Source organism: Puntigrus tetrazona, chromosome 16, assembly GCF_018831695.1.
Source record: "Puntigrus tetrazona isolate hp1 chromosome 16, ASM1883169v1, whole genome shotgun sequence".
In the NCBI taxonomy this organism is placed as follows: domain Eukaryota; kingdom Metazoa; phylum Chordata; class Actinopteri; order Cypriniformes; family Cyprinidae; genus Puntigrus; species Puntigrus tetrazona.
Window position 1 is genome coordinate 26,002,151 of NC_056714.1, and position 21,472 is coordinate 26,023,622.

The following is a 21,472-nucleotide window of genomic DNA, read 5'->3' on the forward strand; positions in this document are numbered from 1 at the left end:
TTTTAATCAAGACCCACGAATCTCATTATGCTGATTATCTCAGTTGTCACCAACGAGGTTCAATGGAAACCTTAATAGTGACCTTATTTAAAGGTGCAGTGTAATATTGACAGGTTGAATGGTTGAAATGGCTCAAAATGTTGGAGAGTCCTCCTCAGACTTGATGCTTATGTTGGTTGCCAGATTGAAGACACACAACAGGAATTAGCAATGGAGAGAAACGCTGTACGTTGACGACTTTATCCATTACTGATCCTCTGGTCGCGATTCTTTTCAGATGAATGGTTCGTTTTTTTGAGTCGGGTGATCTCAGACCCAGTTTGTTTACTGGCTTCCATGGCTTCAATGCGTCTTGTTTTCTACCAACTGGCAACCCAGGATATTAAAATCCTATTGGGTAAATTGGCAGCGGGCGGAGTCACACAAACCAACCAAAAACAGGCATTCTGACACAGATTGAGATTGAGCCCTGTTGAGAAAAAAAACACGTATGCTGGTTAGGTATGTTTTGAATCATGGCCGCCAGTTTGAACTGGTTTAAGATGGTTAAACTAATCGCTTTGGACCAGCTCATGACCAACTAAGGACCAGATTAAACCAGCTCAAAGGACCAGATTAAGCCAAGCTTCAAAACAAACCGTACCTAACCAGCATATGCCTGTTTGCAAACATTTTTATGCTTTAGTACAGTCAAGAAAATGACATGTAGCACCTTAAAGGAATAGATGAAGTATGAAGAAACGAGGTGCCTCTCAAGTTGCACAACAGATCTTAAGTGTCTCATATTTGCCAATAAACTAATATGTTTCTAACATGATCTCAATATGAAATCAAACACGTCTTAGCTATGTTATCCACATTAATTGTAAATGAGAACGGTTTTTTGCTGTATAAGTACAGGCTGTTCCACATTGTAAGTACATTTTGTTTTATGTAAGTACAAAGGCTACTACTACGTACCTAATTAGGTAATTACTCTGCGTTATGACACTTTAAAATAAAGAGTTACCAAATAAAGTGTAAAGCTGTAATCTGTTCGTTCTCCTGAGCAATGAAAGAGCTTCCTCTGAGAAATGATTTCTGCTTCTCTTGAGTTTTCTGCGGAATTGAACAAATCCGATGCTTATTTTGTCTCTCCTGATGCCAGGCACCAGACTCCGCAGAGACCTCCTTCCCCTCGACTCGAAGCAGCCCCGCTGCCATCACCTCCAATTACCCAGCCTGCCACAGTCTGGCCCCCCGCCGAGCCCCGGCTGATTGTCTCGCTCCCGCGTCTGTCTCGCACTTCATGCCCCTCTCGTTTTGTTCCCCAACACAATTACAATTATCACACTAGCCTCTTTTTTTCCCGGTGTCTCCTCATGCCCTCCCTCACACTCAATTCCCTCAGGTATCCGCTCCGGGGTTTCTGAGACGTTGTTCTCGGCTTTAATTAAGGCGGCTCTCCGCCGCTTTCTTCTAGTTCGGTACTACACAGGGAGTCAGCCGTTTCTAGGAACCCCCTCCCAATTAATGGAGTCTTAAGAAGTGCTTAAGATCAGCGAGCGAGAGGGTGTATGACGTCCAGCGACGCTTCCCAGCTGTGTCATCTCCGCTCAACCTTTACACACACTCTCCAGCGCAGCAGCGGGCGAGAGAGGCAGGGAGTGAACTGAAGAGCTGTCTCGTTCTCCTTTCATAACTCTTGAACTGAACTGACCACGACACCCTGTGAATGTCCATCTATCATTCTGTTTTATCTATCTATCTATCTATCTATCTATCTATCTATCTATCTATCTATCTATCTATCTATCTATCTATCTATCTATCTATCTATCTAGTGTTCTGTCATTCTATCTATCTATCTATCTATCTATCTATCTATCTATCTATCTATCTATCTATCTATCTATCTAGTGTTCTGTCAATCTATCTATCCATCTACCTGTCTGTCTGTCTGTCTGTCTGTCTGTCTGTCTGTCTGTCTGTCTGTCTGTCTGTCTGTCTGTCTGTCTGTCTGTCTGTCTATCTATCTATCTATCTATCTATCTATCTGTCTATCTAGTGCTCTATCTATCTATCTATCTATCTATCTATCTATCTATCTATCTGTCTGTCTGTCTGTCTGTCTGTCTGTCTGTCTATCTATCTATCTATCTATCTATCTATCTATCTATCTATCTATCTGTCTGTCTGTCTGTCTGTCTGTCTGTCTGTCTGTCTGTCTATCTATCTATCTATCTATCTATCTATCTGTCTATCTAGTGCTCTATCTATCTATCTATCTATCTATCTATCTATCTATCTATCTATCTGTCTGTCTGTCTGTCTGTCTGTCTGTCTGTCTGTCTGTCTATCTATCTATCTATCTATCTATCTATCTATCTATCTATCTATCTGTCTGTCTGTCTGTCTGTCTGTCTGTCTGTCTGTCTGTCTATCTATCTATCTATCTATCTATCTATCTGTCTATCTAGTGCTCTATCTATCTATCTATCTATCTATCTATCTATCTATCTATCTGTCTGTCTGTCTGTCTGTCTGTCTGTCTGTCTGTCTATCTATCTATCTATCTATCTATCTATCTATCTATCTATCTATCTGTCTGTCTGTCTGTCTGTCTGTCTGTCTGTCTGTCTGTCTGTCTATCTATCTATCTATCTATCTATCTGTCTATCTAGTGCTCTATCTATCTATCTATCTATCTATCTATCTATCTATCTATCTATCTATCTATCTATCTATCTATCTGTCTGTCTGTCTGTCTGTCTGTCTGTCTGTCTATCTATCTATCTATCTATCTATCTATCTATCTATCTATCTGTCTGTCTGTCTGTCTGTCTGTCTGTCTATCTAGTGCTCTGTCTATTTATCTATCTATCTATCTATCTATCTATCTATCTATCTATCTGTCTGTCTGTCTGTCTATCTAGTGCTCTGTCTATTTATCTATCTATCTATCTATCTATCTATCTATCTATCTATCTATCTATCTATCTATCTATCTATCTGTCTATCTAGTGCTCTATCTATCTATCTATCTATCTATCTATCTATCTATCTATCTATCTGTCTGTCTGTCTGTCTGTCTATCTAGTGCTCTGTCTATTTATCTATCTATCTATCTATCTATCTATCTATCTATCTATCTATCTATCTATCTATCTATCTATCTGTCTGTCTAGTGCTCTATCTATCTATCTATCTATCTATCTATCTATCTATCTATCTATCTATCTATCTATCTATCTATCTATCTGTCTGTCTGTCTGTCTGTCTGTCTGTCTGTCTGTCTATCTATCTATCATTCTGTCTATCTATCGTTCTGTCATTCTATTTTCTGTCTTTCTATCGTTTTGTTCATTGTTCTATCATTCTATCATTCTGTTCATTTTCCTTAGGTTTAAATTACAGCTTTAATTCCGCATCATGTCTATTCCCTCAATTTAAATTCGCTTCTAATGTATTTTACATAAAACCACATTTTTACGTTTGTGCTTATTTTACACCAAAATATACCACATAAAAAGTCACCGTGAGAAAATTAAGAGGCCAAGCGAGAAACGCAAAGTCTGTAAAAGTCATTGTATAATTCATACGCCGGTGTGATCTGAGGTATTTTCTCACGGCTCAGAAAGATGCTCTGCTCTTTTAGCCCTTATTGGAGCCGCTGTCACTCTTCTCTTGTTTCTCTGCCACATTCATACGACAGGCGTCACATACACTGACACGCTAATGATTGTGTCTGTTTGAGAGGCACTAATAAACGCTAGCTGAGCTGGAGATTTGGGCTCCAGCTATTTTTCGTCCGTTGTTTCCGTCGTGAGTGATCCTGTCAGCGAACCGGATTCATTTTCCTTCGTGAACTAACAAGGAGTGTGAAATCTCCGCTGGCCGATTGATGCACACTAGGCAGGGACTGTTTAATGTTGACACGCTGCCCGAGAGGAAGTGTACAAGTGTCAACAAGCGCCTGTTTTTTTGCACTTCATCGTGCAACTTTTATTTGGCGCTAACTATCATAATAACACATTCCTTAGATTGCGAACAAGTACTCGAGTGCCCAAGAACTAGTAATTATTATAGAAATAGCTGTATGAATATAACAAAAAAAATAAGTATTGTTAATAGTGCTGTCAAATGATTGCAAACTATAAACTATATATATATATATATATATATATATATATATATATATATATATATGCACACACACAAACACATGCATGTAATATTTGTTATAGTTATAAAATATATTTATATATAATCTAAAATATAACAGTATAAATATATGTGAAGGTGAAAATATTTTCAAAATATATACTGTATGTGTGTGCATTTATATATACAATATATATATATACAGTACACATACATATATCACTTTTATTTTGGATGCAATAAATCACGATTAATCATTCGACAGCATTAATATTTCATAATGTTATTAATTCATAATAATACGTCATTATTTCTGCCATTGTTTTATAACTTTTAATTGTTTTGTTTTTTGCCGGCTATTATTTTATTATTTATAATATTGCACTTTTTTATTATCATTCTTTATTTTCTTATTATTTATTGCGCTAGGTGTGTCGTTCACGTTTTACATCATACTTACGACTTCCTTAAAATGCATCAGTTCACTCAAATTGTTACCCTGACATTATAATTTGCACTGAAATGTGTTTTTAGTCAGACAGGAGTTATTTCCCCCGGCTGGCTTGGAGGGCGGGAGAGCTTGTTTGTATCTTTGGAGCTGTTTGTTTGGCTTTGTGCTGATGGATAATTCGAGGTCTCTTGCCTGGCTAAATGCGGCGTGTTGCCTGCAGGTCAGAATAGCGTTTACTCTTTCCTCTGCTGTGCCACTTTCCTAATTGAAAGCTTCCCTGGAAGTGCTTCATCGCCTGTGGGTCTGGAGGCACCGGAGACGTCAATCACGGAGATGCAGCAGATATGAGTGAAGTCTGCTTCACCCAGTTATTGTGTGGTGAAGTTTAACTTACTGTTCAGATCGAATGCCTTGTGTTGCCAGACGCTTGACTTCAGGCTGAATCTGATCCACATCGTAGTTTGTTCTGACCATCAAAACTTAGACTAGAAGAGAACGGCTGACTGATATGTTTTGTGTTGTCAAAGACATGTTTATCTGGAATAGATGGTACAATAACAGTCGTTTTACGTGTGGATTTGTAGTTAGGATTTATGCGGTTTTATGTAGTAATTCTTCCTCTTCATCTTGCTTCATGGCAGATCGCAGACTTATACGTCCATTACTGCCACCTATCTCAAAAAAGTGTATATTATTGATATATAAATACACACAGATGCACGTATATATTTAAAAAAATGTTTTATATATATATATATATATGTGTGTGTGTGTGTGTGTGTGTGTTAATATATGCATAATAAATATACACAGTACACACACATACAGTATATACAGTATATATATATATATATATATATATATATATATATATATATATATATATATATATATATATATATATACACAAAAACATTTTGGTTTCTCAGCACTGAATATAATATAATAAATATTTAATTAAATTTACACACACACACCACACACACTATACATATATATATATATATATATATATATATATATATAGTATATAAAACTACATATAAATCAATATAAAGTAAATATATCACCACCGATATCTAATTTTACCAATTGCTGAAGTATTTGTGATTATTCTAAAATAGTTAAATGTTCCAATAATTACACATATTAATTGTAATAGTAATCCATATAAATTAATATGAATAGTATCAATTAATAATTTATAATAATTAATATTAAGATACCGAATTTGCTTTAATATTAACATTTTATCGTAAAGGTAAAAGTATTTATTGCAACATCTTATTACACTTTTTCCCAGTCGCTTTGTTACATTCCTCGAATCGTGCTTGAGTGCATTTCTCAAAACAATATGCACAAATAGCAAAACACCACGTATTACCCGCAAAAGCCAGTCTCTCGCTCAAAATCCACAGTTCATGTCTCTAAAATAAATATCTGTGTCGGTGAACGTGTCCTTGTGTGGCTGCGTACGGATAAGACGGGATAACAGTGTGCTCCGGAGGGATGTTCAGATGAGCAATATTTACAGTATATATTGCAATTATTGTAAGTTACGCCTTATGTGTATTGTAAGAGATTGTGCGTTACGCTTTGACTGTTTGTACTGCAATTTGTTGACAGACCATGTCATTGAGATTCCTCTTCTCCTTCTCTCTGTTGACCTCGTCCAGGTCCTCGTCCTTTCTGCGTCAGACATTGTGCCGACGGTTCGCGAGACGCACCTTCCCCGAGAGATTATTCGAGATTTACCTGGCGGCTGTTTACCAAGTCTAATGGAAATGTCCAGAAATATGCTCGACGCGTTATGTTCAGCCATTGTGAGCGTAAAGACTCACGCTTAACGCCTAAATGTTGTGGCGGTGAGACCGAGAGAGCCGTTACGATACATTTTGATTTGATAAGCAATTGATAATGTAGGAAGCAGTCGAATCATTTGCGTGAACGTGCCAAAGCATTTGTTCGAAGAAAAGAGAAGCTGCTTTTTCGATGACAACGGAATATTTCAAATATCGTTTTTAAATATTATATATAGGCCAATTATTGAACATGATTAATAAGCCTCTATAAAAGACTGAGAGGTCTGCATATGTGCTGTGTATATTATTGATATATAAATACACACAGATGCACGTATATATTTAAAAAAATATGTTTTATATATATGTGTGTGTGTGTGTGTGTGTGTGTGTTTGTCTTAATATATGCATAATAAATATACACAGTACACACATACAGTATATACAGTATATATATATATATATATATATAAACAAAAACGTGTGATTAATCACATTTCTCAGCACTGAATATAATATAATAAATATTTAATTAAATTTACACACACACACACATATATATAAATATATATATAGTATATAAAACTACATATAAATCAATATAAAGTAAATATATCATTATTATACAACAGAATATTTCAAATATCGTTTTTAAATATTATATATAGGCCAATTATTGAATATGAAGCCTCTATAAAAGACTGAGAGGTCTGCATGAACACATCTGCCGACCGAATTCCTCTTTTAAACGCCGCTTAGTCTTCGTTTAATCGTTGAATGCGAAAAATGTCGAATCATTCAATGCAGAACTTCACGAATCAAACGGATTCATATCCAGAGGTTCTTTCGGGGGTTTCTTTCCCCAGTGGGCCCTGGCTCCACAAAGGCCTTTGGAAAACAGAGCAGCCTTCGTTTGCGACATCGCATCAAAAGCGTTTTCTCGACCCCTGCTCCTCCTCCGACTCGTAACCCCAATCTAACGCCCTGCGTCCCGCGGCCCGAGCATCAAAGCCGCCGGCGAACGGCCCTTCCTTCCAACTCATTTCAGAAGTTCGCTTTGAAGTAAAAGTTCACTCGGCGGCGTTTTAAGAACAACTTATTCGCTATCTGTTTCCCATTGATTTCCCGTGCCGTCTTCTGACAGAAGAGAAGAAGAAAGTCAGGAGAGCACAGAAAGACGGATCGATGTCGGCGTGACCTCCCGCAGCGCTTCCCGGCGATCATTAACCAATTCCACGCTGTCAGTTCCTTGCGCAAATACTCAAAGCGCTTCTCATCATTTTCCCCTTGCATATTCCCCAGCGATCGGCTAATTTCTCTGCCGTCGGCTTTGTTTTTTTTTCCCCCCCTCGCTCGCCTATTGAATTCATAAACGCCCCCGACTGTTAGATATCGCCCATTATTTCCAATCATTGCGGGACATCGATATCCGAGTGCAGAGCGACACAAAGACAAGAAACTGTCTAGACGTCGGAGTCAAAAAACGCCTCTTCCCGTTTCGAGCCTGACTCAAATCTATTGATGAGCCAAATTAGAAACAATTAGACGTCTTCGGCTCCACCGGCGTCAGCTTCCCGCTTTGAAGTTAATCGGGGGACGGCTTTAACTCCGATCTAGACGTTTTAACAACCTTTCCTTAACGCAATAGTTCACGTAATATAAGCAAACAGGAAAATGCATATTAATATTTCTGTGTTTCGTAATAATCTACTGGAAGTATTGCGTTATTGTCTGAGGAGAGGTTGTTTTAGAGCGAGCGAATGATTATTTCATTTCTCTTTGATAAAGTAAAGCAACACTTTAAAGTGTCTTAAAATCTTTTCTAAAATTATGCAATATAATAGTAAGTCTTTCCACATTTTGCACGGTTGCACAAGGCACGTTAATTCATTTTATTAATTCATTTGTGTATCTTTTATTCACTGTCAACAAATTGTAAAAAGAAATGGTTGTTTGATCATCTTATTGACGTCATAATTTTATGAAATTATAATATTGTTATATTATATATTGTTAAAATATTAGAACTGCATATCGGTAATATCATACCTAGCAACTTCATAAAAACTAAATGTTATATTATATTATATATTATACGTTTAACTATTTGATTTGATTATTATTTAATTTAAATGCTATTTAATTTGATCAATTTTATAATAATTTTTTTAATTTCAGTAGATGAATTCTCAAATGCATATCCAACTATCATTTTAGTTTAGTTTTAATTCGTAAATCCTAATCAAAGATCCGTTTAATAATTATGAGAATAATATAGACATGACAATGCATATTATTTTTGTATCTAACAGGGATGACATATTGGCGTTATTATAATCGACTTTGTGCCTGTTTATCACGGATTGCATTTTTTTAAGATTAGGCGTTGCTTATTTTGACCTCTCCTGTTGCTTATCCTGCGCTTGTCTTTGTTAGAGGAGGTGGCGCGTTTTTCTCGAAAGACCTGGCAACGCCAATGAGGGAAAATTCGTGCATAAACTCTCACTTCTGGAGTATCAACAGTCCTCGCAGTGAACTTTACATCTTCATGCTAAACGTCGAGTGTAAAGCCGGTTAATGCTCGACGCTATTTGATCAAACCCTCCGCTCGGACTCTGCGGCTCCCTTCCTAAATTCTGCTCCGTAGGCGAACTGTATTGACTTCTCTTCCCCTTTTCACCTCTTCCTTGGCTTTGGCCAAGCGTGCAAATGGCAAATGGACAGCGCGAGTCCCCGCGGCCCAGACAGCCCATGTCTTATTCATGAGCGCCGGCCTCTCGTGTCACACTCCATATGAAAGGACAAGCTCGGGCCCGAGCGAGACTCCCACGGCTGTCCTCCGTGACATTTCTGCTTTACGCGCCGCCGTGCTCCGGTTCTGCCGGGGCCCGGAGTAATAATAGTAATGGCCAAGCGAGACGGGAAAACACGGCTCCGTTGCTGCTTTCTCCCAGGATGCCTGCGCCGTGTCCTCTTTGACATGGCATCCCTGACTGCCGCTCACTGACTTCACAGGCACATATTGAACCTTTCGGCGCAGACAGCAACTCTACAAACTCACTCAGACGCTAATTCACAGCTGGGAGCGACGCTAAGCTATTAACGCAAAGCTGTGATATCTACCAGTCTTGGTGCACTTTTTAGCGCAAAATATGTATCAGTAAGTACATATCACACTAGAAAGCTTTTATTGCTTTTCACACGGGTTTCGATTAATAAAGCGACATTTTTCGACTTGCTTGAAGGAGCTCGCCGAGCACAGGCATGCACTTGAGAGGCGAAAAGCTCTAATCCCGCGTAGATACAGTTTTACGAAACTTTGAGTTCAAATCGGTGTGAAAGTAAGTTGAAATGACATGCAGTTTTATTTCAGTTTGGCGTTTGTTAACACTATCAGGTAGGTTTAGTGTTTGGTGTAGGGCATATTTCCAACACGATAGAGCGTTAACTTTTAGATGGATATTTATGTATTAAAATATCCATCCACTGCAATACGTAACAATATCAACGTAATAAAAATGTGGCACTCGGTGGACATTCCTCTTTCTCGAAATGTGCAGTAAGGCGCATATTGGTACGCTGAGGTACATTTTTTATGGTTACTAATGCACAAAAATATCTCTTGCTTTGCATGGCATCTTAGATAGGTTTATTTACAAAGCATTCGAATTTCGTTAAATTGAACCGAGGTTGCAATCACGATGTAGAACAGCGATTTAATTTGAACTGTACAATTGCGCTTTATTTTGTGTTGACCAAGATAACTGTGATTACGATATTGGCCAGGATCAAGCAGCAATGCCTTCATATTTACCAGAATCAGCGATAAAAAAAAAACTCGATTTCCCAGAATGCATCATTTCCAGTTATTGTCACTCATTTTCAAGCGTCCTCGTTTTTAATTTAATTCTAAAGCCAGTTAATGGTTTTAAATTCCAATTCAGTTCCTGAATTTGAATTGCGTTTGGAAACTTCCCCCTGGATTCATGCAACTTTCATTCTCCGCTTTTAACTATTAAACTATTTTGACTAAACTCTTGGAGTTTGGACGTTTTATCAAATGCATCCTTCGTATTGACCAAATTCCCCGACATCTTTCCATTTTTAATTCGAATCCCAATTCATCAGTTGTGCGTTTCGGCGCATCCCTTGCTTTTGCAAAGGACGAACTCGTTGGTGAAGTGTCTGTAGTGTGCTCATGTGCACTTAAAGTGCAGTCTATGTAGGCAGCTCTAGGTTCGGGTCCAGAATGCAGAAGTGATTATAAGAGCAGCTGATATCCGCCGATAAGCGGCCCATCGAGAAGCCGGGATGATGTCTACACGCTTTAATGCTTATGAAACCTCTTTTTCTTGAACATTACAGTGATTCGTCTAAGGCAGACAGTCAGGGAAATTACTTTTAAAGGGGTAGCTCTCTCCAAAATGACTTTGTTTGCTCATTTTTCTGTGGAGCACGAAACGAGAAATTAGAAAGAAGTTATATAGGTTAGGAAGGATGCGTTTTTTGCGTCGACTATTGCTTTAAATCTGAAGCGATTGCATGAATAATTAATGTTGGAGCGATGGGCTGGAGAGCTGGTGATTGTCTGAGAAATGAAAGTGTCCTCGGTAAAGTGCTCCAGATCTCCAGGTTGGCTCGTCCGGGTCGATCTTCTCCGGCTGTAACTCTTCACACGCTGCCGCTTCGTCAGGCATAAATTGATTGATCAAGTTTTAATGGGATCCGCTGATTTGCGATCAGCCCGATTCAGAGCTTCAATCCATCATTGGCGTTATTCTTTTCCTTCTTCTCATTAACTCGCTCCGTCTATCTCTCTCCTCCCATTTAACTGCGTTCGGAAAAGGAAATTATGCCTTTATTAAAATTTAATTGCGGGCAATCTGACTCTTTCCTTCTCCAAAAAAAGACTTTAGTTATTTACAGTTAAATTTTTGATGTGTTTGTAAAGCATTTTAGCGTTTTATGACTCCGATTACCATTAAAATGTGATCCATTCTCAAGTCAATTTATGCTTATTTTATAAGACTTTTCTCTCCTTTTGTTGACTTGTTTCGTATTGTAACCAAAGGGCATGTATTTATAAATTTTTTATTTAGTATTAGAAACACTGCAAATCATGCTTGTAAAGTATATTTTTATCAATATATATATATAAAGCTAGAAAAATAAAGCCGTTATAAGCCTTGTTTTTACAGATTGTATCTTGAATTAGGTTTAATTACTCTTAGGGCTTTTGTAGTTGCTTTGGTATCGCATATAAACCTAAAAAATTAAATTATGTGACAGAATAAAAAATTATTTGCGAAGATGTATTCTCTCTAAACAAGTCTTTATTACAAATGCAATTTTCTAGGTTAACAACAAATAAATCTGAAATGTTAATAAATTAATTATATATATATATATATATATATATATATATATATATATATATATATATATATATATGGAATAATAATAATATATAAATAAATATATATATATATATATATATATATATGAAAAATAATAATATATAAATAAATTATATATATATATATATATATATATATATATATATATAATTATATATATATATATATATATATATATATATATATTATATATATAATTTATTTATTTATATATTTTTATTATTATTATTTCAATAATCAGGTTAACTTATGGTCATGGTTATGATTTTATTTATAGTTTTATTTTAGTTTTAGATTGAAATGCAGAACCGATGTCGTGATATCAGGCAGAATGGATAGAAATACCCGCTTGATTATTTTTGCGATTGTATTTGTTCTACGCTAGTGATGCAGAAACCTCTCCTGAAGATGTAAATGTAAAAAAAAAGATATATATATATATATATATATATATATATATATATATATATATATATATATATATATATATATATATATAAGTTATTTAAATTCATGCAAACTAAATAAACCAGAACGAGGTGTTCAGAAGCACGCTGGGCTTAAACTAAAGGTTTGACATTAATATGATATGCACCGACTAGACATCTGCGTACGGGTGACTGCTTCATAATGATTTTACAGGAGCGCAGTGCATGAATGCACACATACGTCAGGAAAAATCCGGTGTATGAAAGTGTGTTTATGTGCATATATGAGTAACGGACACTGCAGAGCTCTGATGCAATGGGTCCGTGGAGAAATCTCTAAAGGGCTCAGATGACATGGTCCTTGCTTTGCCCCATATAGAGCTTTGTCCGATCTCTGAAACACATTACTGTGTGTGTGTGTGTGCGTGTGTGTGTGTGTTTGCTCCGGGGAGAGAGGAGGGAGGCAATGCAGCATCCTTTTTTTGCTGAGCTTCATAAATCACAGACAACACTGTGGCGGGATTATGTTGTCATGAAAAAAACGGCGAGCGCCTTAGACAGGTGGAGCACTATCGACAAGCCATTGTACGGCGTTATTTAAAGAAAAACACCGCGATACGCAGCCGTACACGAAGGAGACAATACGAGCGGAAAATAAAGCCTGTCTGCTTCTAATGGTACATGAAGAGGGCTTTCGAAAATGAAAGCTAGAACGGGATTAAAAGGAACGAGACAAAGGGAAGTGCGTTTGAGGATGGTGAACAGATATAGCACGAGGAGACAGAGAGGATTTGTGGAATATGGGGAGAACAGAAGCGTAAAGAGACTAAAGTCTGCAGTTCTCAAGGCCTGATCAATAATTTAAAGCATGCAGATTGGCACAGAAGCCCACAAATGCTGCAATGATGGTTTGCTCGATGCCTTAAAGGCACAGTTCACCCAAAAATGAAAAGGGTTTCATCGGTCGCACACTAACTCGTGTCATTCCAGGTCTGCATGACTGCTGCTCTTTTCTCGAAGACTCGAGGAGATCTGAAGCGGTTCAGTGAAAGCTGAAAGATGCGTCCGATGCAATGCATGCGTTGTATTTGACATATGTAACAAAGTCTACCCATTCATCTGAATGCCATCGGTTTTTAACGTCAGGGCATTATCTGCAACTGAAACCAACTGAGGAAATAAAAGAAATTAAGTCATTAATAATTGCATTATTTAACGAAATAAACTATTTTCATCATGTATTTTAATTATTTTATTTAGTTGAAATTCAAATACTAAAATAAATAGAACTAAAACAATAAAAACTATATAGAGATTAATTTTTTTTTTTAAAAATATATATTTGAACAAAAAAAATAATTTATCTAATTCAAAATATTTCAAAAACTATAATTTAACATTAATATAACACTGGTTCACAAAACCAGTTTAGTTTAAGTTAAAGTACTAAAACTAAAACTTGCGGTGATTTAAAAAGTTTAATTGTGATTAATCGCATCCAAAATAAAGGTTATGTAAACTAAATCAAATAGATGCAAACAGTTAATGATGACTTTTTGAATCCAGAAATCTTTTTCTTTTTTTTTTTAAATGCGCCTAAAAATATGCATCACATAGTTCGTGTAAAAAGATCCATTTGTTATTTTTATATGCAATTCAAGGACGTGATTGTATTTTATTTTTGCTTGTAAAGAGCTATAGAAAAATATATATTTTTATTATAATAAATTAATAATAATAATAAATTAAAAATATATATATATATATAATATAATTTATAATATAAATACTAATAATATATATATATATATATATATATATATATATATATATATATATATATATATTATAACTTATTTTATATATATATATATTTATATATATTGTTAAAAATAATTATTAAAAGTAATTATTACTTAGAAGTAAGTATTAAAAGTGATAAAAACAGATTTGAACTTAAAAATCTTACTGGTTCTTCATCATTTTGTCCTTTAAGCGTGATTTTATTGCTCAATTTGCTTTAAAATAAGCCGAGCTCCCCGTTGCTGTGGGGTAATTTGATTAGGGCTTGCACTTTTCCCAAGCTCCTTTGAGTTCTGCGCGCAGATGGACATGGGTGGGCCGACGGAGGAGACTCCCACCTGCACTCTTTCTGCTCGCCGAGCGCCAGGAGCACACGCAAAGAGGCATGAAATTTTAGAAATGCGTTTTGAAATGAATATGAAAAATGGAGGCGGAGAGAAAGGGCGTAAAAAGAAACTCTTGATGGTTCCTGTAACTGAGGGACATCCTCTGGGAGGCCTGTTTTTAGACAGCAGAGAGCCGAACAGCACTTTGCAATTAACTACAGTAACAGGATAAAGGGCTAAGAATGGGCATGAGGGCCTGACAAAGGCCAGGGAAGGGTCCGGAGGGACACGCACATGGAGGTGTGTGTGGGATAATGGAATTGCAGAACGCTCGATTTGATTTCGGTGCGCAGCTTGGCCCAAGGTTTGAAAGAGCAGGAGCTTCTCTTTACTGATCCCATGGCTGAAACCTGCCCGAGATGCTTTGCTGGTCTGGTTTTGTTGGTTTTGGGGCCCTTTCGGACGCTTTTCAGCTGGTCAGTGGTCAGCTGGTTTGTGCATTTTCTCCTTAACCTTAAAACACAAAACAATGCATTGAAACATCAGTCCGGAAAATACTTTAAAAAAGTATTAACATACTAGATTAGTTTAGTGCATGCTGTGCAAGTTACATTTTTAGAGATCCAAATCACCACCGGGTTGTTATTTTTAATTTTAAATAATTTTTTTATTTATTTATAACTAAAACTAAAATTGAAAACCTTATAAAAACTAAAAAGAGACTTTTTTGGAAAGTAAACATAACATTAAAAAAAAAAAAAGTATAGAAAAGAAAATTAAAAATAATCTAAAGCTAAAATAACATAAGAAAATCTACTCCATATATTACAATACTTTAATACTTTGCACTGGTTTACAAAACTGGTCCAGTTTAATTACTAAAAAAAAAAAAAAATAATATATATATATATATATATATATATATATATAGATAGATAGATAGATAGATAGATATAAAAATTCTCAAAATAAACCTGTACAATTAAAAATATTAAATTAAATATAAAAATTAAAATAGATTAAAATCTTAGAAATAGAAATTTAGAAAATGAATTTAAAATATTAACAAAAACTATAATACTTAAATGGTTCTGGTTTGGTTTAAGTTGAGTTATACTAAAATAACATTTAAAAGATATATATATATAAAAAAATGTAAGTAAAATGAACTTAATTTACTAGAATGTCATAAAACTAGATATATGTTTTTTACAAATTAAATTAAACATAAAATAAAAAAAGAATTATCTTAAAAGAATCTGTGTCTTATGACATAAATTTAGGTCTGTCCCTCACGTAAACTTTTTATTTCTTATATATACAGTCTGTGAGTCATACGGGCCACTTTTAGAGCGCTTTTGTGCTTTTTTCATCGTAATTGCGTTCAAAACTTCTCCTTTTGTGTTGCGTGGAAGTCCGAAATTTCCGAGCGAGCCATTAATTTAAGCGAACTTCATTAACGGCCTCGAAGGCGAGAAGCTCGGAGACAAAGAGACGCGAGGAACGAAGGAGGAAGACGAGGCGGTGAGAAAAGAGCCGTGAGATCCGCGCGTCTCCCAGTCTGTCAGGCTCCGACTAAAGATCTGGCTTTGTGTGACACATCGCCACCAAATCTCCACCAGACCGTTCCTGTCGGTCTTTATCTCCGGCCCAGGGGGTCTGTCTCTCTCTCGGGGAACTCCTGGGCTCAGATAAGCTGGAGAATTAGCAGCAGAAGAACAGGAGAGAGTTCAGGAGCTGATCACGTGAGCAGACTTTACCCTGACATTCATGCGTTTGGCAGGCGCTTTTATCTGAAAGCGCTCGAGGTATACATTTTTTATCACGCTTTGAGACGCGTCCGCACTTTGGATCTTTACAACCTTATAATTTCTGATACGCAGATTCATTAACGAGCATTAAACCGGTTGCACGTGATCATCGTGGCTTCTGATCGCTTCTTTAGGAAGTCTAATGTCTGTGTCTTTTTGCTTTCGACTTCTTTAGATATCGACGACTTTCATATTTCAAGAAAGTCATGTTTCATACTTACCCGACTAAAGAGATTTACATTGGGTTTGCTTGATTATCCACGAGTTTTCATCGTTTAAACATCATCTTACTAAGACGTAGATATTGCGTGACAACTGAAATTTACTAAAATATAGATAAAAATGCAATTCGTTTATATTACAGAATGTATCAGATTTTTTTTCAAAACAGAATAGCATGAATTAAAACAAATACAACATAAACAAATGTAAAATTAATGTTTTAACAACACACGTATTATATTTAAAAAGTCTCAATACTCAAATTTTTAATTTTTAATATTTTTATATATATATATATATATATATATATATATATATAATTTTATAAATAAAATTAATAAAAAAGTATATATATATATATATATATATATATATATATATATATATATATATATATATTAATAATAATTTAATTAAAAAAATTATATTTTATATATATATATATATATATATATATATATATATATATATATATAATAATTTTTAAAATTAAATTATTAATCAATTAACATGACTGGTTTATGAAACTGGTCCAGTTTCGTTAGTAAAACTAAAAACAAACATGAATTTGTTTATTGAAAAACATACAATTAATATAACATTAAATGCAGAATGTAAAATAACCAAATGTAAATAAATAAAAATATAATTTTTAGATTTTTGAGTTTTATTTTTATTTATTTAAATTTTGTTAAAATGTTTTGTTTTATCTAAAAACTGAAACGTAAAAAAATCACAAGCATGATTAAAATATAATTAAGAAATAAGAATAACTCCTAAAATGCACAATCCTTTGATCTTATCAATATTAAATGTTTTTTCTCGTGCTAAATTTGTCTTATTTTAAGGTGCACATTTAAAACCAAGCCCTATCCTATATTTCTCCCCTGCTGAATATCCAAGTGGATTCACGTTGAATTTAATAGCATTTTATTAAATGCAAAACAGTTTCCTGCAAAGAGATGTAAATGACTTAGCGTTGTTTGCTGTGAGTGCCGTGAATGCGGACTGAATTCATAATCCAATTGACTGAATGGTGCTGTGTTTGAGACACACGAGACACATCTGTACGTGCTTTAGGCGCACAGCTGTAATGTAGGCATTAAGTCTGAGACCAGATCGATATTTGTCACAGTGGTGTTTTCCGTCGTTACATGGCCTGAACGCTGATCAGGGCGAGAGCGGCAAACTCTACCGGGACGTACGAAATGACAAAAAGCGTCGTAATTAATGTGACTTAATGGAAAAACCTCTAATAAACAGCGGTTTGTGCCTGCATACGGCTTCATTAGAACGCGCCAGAGCGTGGAACGTGACAAACACGCCGTGATGAAGTTATGAGACGACGACTTTTCTGAATAGTATGCTTTTAGTGCTGCAGCGGCTACGTGACGCCAAATGTGTTCGTTTGCAAAGACTTGTGAGCGCTGTGCAATGAAGCCAGTGCTTATCAGTCCCCTGCAATCATCGTTTTTGTCAACGTTTTGTGTTGCTGCCGATACCGTTCCAGCACCGCAGTGAAAAGTGTTTGTGTGTTTGTGTGCTCAACAGTGCTGCGTTCATTTGATCAAAAAGACAGTACTATCTGTAAAATTGTAAAAGGCTTTCGAATAGCTGGTTTTTTTTAACGTGTGCAATTTTATAATGTCATTTATTCCTGCGATCAAAGCTGAAGTTTCAGCATCGTTACTAGAGAGTCAAAAGATGACAATATATCTGAATTTTAAAATGTTTATAAAATATGAAAAAAAAAATAATAATAATAAATATATATATATATATATATATATATATATATATATATATATATATATATATATATATATATATATATATATATATATATATATATAGTAAATATTTATCTAAAAATATGTATAAAATATAAAAAAATTATGATGAAACAAATAAACAAAGTGAAGGAAGGCGGTTGTTTTGTGTTGTTGCTTTCATTTAAAATAAAAAATACTCAAAAAATAAATAAATAAATAAAATATATATATATATATATATATATATATATATATATATATATATATATATATATATATATATATTTTTATTATTATTATTATTTTTTTTTAGTATTTTTCATTTTAAATATAAATAATTTAAATATATATAAAAATATTGAAAAATTATGATAAAACAAACAAACAAAGTGAAGGCGGTTGTTTTGTGTTGCTGCCACTTTATTTGATCAAAAATACAGTACAATCTGTAAAATTGTAAAATGATTTCATTAAAAAAAAGTGTTTATTCATTTAATGATTCATGAACAAATTAATACTTGTAATTACCTAAATGCTTTAAATTGTGACTGTAAGATATTTATTTTTTAGACTATTTATTTATGATTTTTCTACTCATCAAAGAATCCTGGAGTGGGGGAAGTATCCCAGTTTTCTCATAATATTAGACGGCAGTATTTTGTGTTTAAAAAATTCAGTTTTGATCATAAGAATAAATTCCATTTCATGACATATTATCATTCAAACCGCTTCTTTTAAATTGCAATATTGTTCCAGGTATGTGATATTTTTACCGTATTGTTGCTCAGCCTCGTTGAGCAGAAAAGTCTTATTTCGTAAACATTAAATATCGTACACGTGTAGAATTTATTTAGAAGCACGTTTTCCAGACAGTAAACCTACGTTGCAATCTTCAGAGTAAACTATAAACAGTATTTAACAAGTATTAGGTACTCTCGCTGGCAGCTCTTAAAGGAACAGTGCACCCCAAAATGAAATTCTGTCATCATTTACTCGTAGTGTCAAATCTGTTCGCTGTTTCGGGTCGCCGTTGACCGCAAAGTGTTTTTTCATCCCTACAATGCACGTCGACGGCAACGGCCTGGTCACAAACGTTCTTCCAAATGCCTTTCTTTGTGAAATCGAACTGTCCCTTTAAGAGCACGAGGGCCCTCGCAGAAGTGTGAGAGAGTCGTGTCGGACTTAAGAACTGATTAAACGCTCGCAGGCGGCCCCCGGGCTCGTAATATCAGAGTTTAATTGGAGCTGTCAGATGGCAAGTTAATCCGACCTCCCGTAAATCTGTGGAGATGTTTCCGATGAAGGACCGACCGATGTGTGACAGAACGGTCACATTAGCTCCTCCGCCTCGAGCCAACACCGAAATAAATCACAACATCGTCTGTTGTTCATTTATTTTTAAACCCGCTTTAACGGCGAGGAGCGTTTGGGCGCTCGGCGCTTCTTAAAGCACGCCGGAGACTCGAGGAACTGTCGTTTAGACGCACGCAAACCGGGAATTAAAAAGTAAAGAGGCCGGAAATAACACGGGCTCTCGGGTAAAGGAGGATCCTGCTGGTGCGTTCCTTCAAGAAAGTCAGACTTTCCAAAAGAACATCATTTGAAGTAGACTTTCTAAGATATGATTTATGATTTATCTTCTAGAATTTGTTCGCCAAACACTGGGTACTGGTTATAAGTAACTTAATCTCAATTACATAATCAGTACTCAGTAATCAGTACTCAGTAATCAGATTACTTTTTAAACTACTTAATCCAAAATAGCAAAAATGTATTTTCATATATATATATATATATATATATATATATATATATATATATATATATGATAAACATATTGCAAAATATGTACAAAAATGCTAAATATATTTACATAAATAGATTTTACTAGTACATTTATAAATATATATTTAAAATATATATTAAGTATTTTTATTCTATGGTATCCACATTCGTATTTAGCCTAAATATTATCTAAAATCAAATCTATTTTATTTCATGATGCTGAAGTACACTGTGAAATGCATTTATATATTTATTTTTTCATATTTTATATTATTAATAAATCTATTTAATATATAAGCATAACATATGTCCATGCCCATTAAAAAAAATATATATATATATATATATATATATATATATATATATATATATATATGTGTGTGTGTGTGTGTGTGTGTATATATATATATATATATATATATATATATATATATATATATATATATATATATATATATATATATATATATATATATATATATGCATGTGTTTGTATTTATATATGCATTATTTAGGATTAAATTAATTCCGTTTAATTGTTTGACAGCACTAATATATATCAGATTACATGATTACACAGGCTTTCATTTAAACTAGAGCTGAGTGATTTTTTTTCCTGGTTTCCAGATAATTACCTTTAAATAGCATTTTTCAAAAAGCGTGTTTTCTACACAGTTGTAAAGCACAAACGTATTTACAGGAATCACAATGATTGAAATGCTCCTGGCACGACGGGTGCAAAGAATCAGAGCAGAAATAAAACCAGGGCATCAGATACTAGTTCACTTATAACTGCGCCGTTTTAATGGCAATTGCAACGAATTTTTTTTTTCTCATTCGTATGCATTTTTGTTTTAAGCATGCTTGAAGCTGGCCGTTTCTCGTTGCGAGCTGTGTTCCCACGATCCCGCTCGGCTCCAATAGAAAGCGAATTGACGTTTTTAGAGCAGGGCTTCATCAAGCATCCGCTAATATTGCGCATTTCAGACTGATGAAATAAATTAGTCTGATGTTTCACAGCCTCTGCTTTGAGATTGAAATAAATCATGCATTATTTATCGGCGCTTCTTTCTTTTCTTTTCTTCTATAGTTACTTCAAAACTTTATTTTCCGACGCTTAGATCAACAACACTGTGAAGTCCGTGGCCGTAATCACATTACCCAGCATGCACTGCATTTACGATATAATTGGCTGGATAATTTGGCCAATCGGTAAAAGTGTTACCATCATGCATCTTTGTACGGCAGCAATGGGGTGTTATATAGTTGTGTTCAGAAGAAAATCTGCGATCTGCTGAAATCTGAATATGGCAATCGTATACTAGATACGCCGAAATAAAGCAAACTGCATCGAATAATATCCTGCAATGCGCTCGACTTTCCATTTTCAGTGTGATATAAATGAACCGTGTTATTTTTATTTAAACGTGTCGACCCGATATTAAACGCGACAGCCGAAAAGGTCTATTTTACACAAAAATGTATCCAAAATGCATTAATCACTAGAGCTAG

The 21,472-nt window shown here is 34.8% G+C and overlaps 1 protein-coding gene across 1 annotated transcript in view; it reads left to right on the plus strand.

The window, feature by feature from the left end:
- The window catches only part of iglon5 (IgLON family member 5), a 172,311-nt gene that overhangs the window by 104,929 nt on the left and 45,910 nt on the right, over window positions 1–21,472 (plus strand). The gene's annotated exons all lie outside the window — the stretch shown is intronic.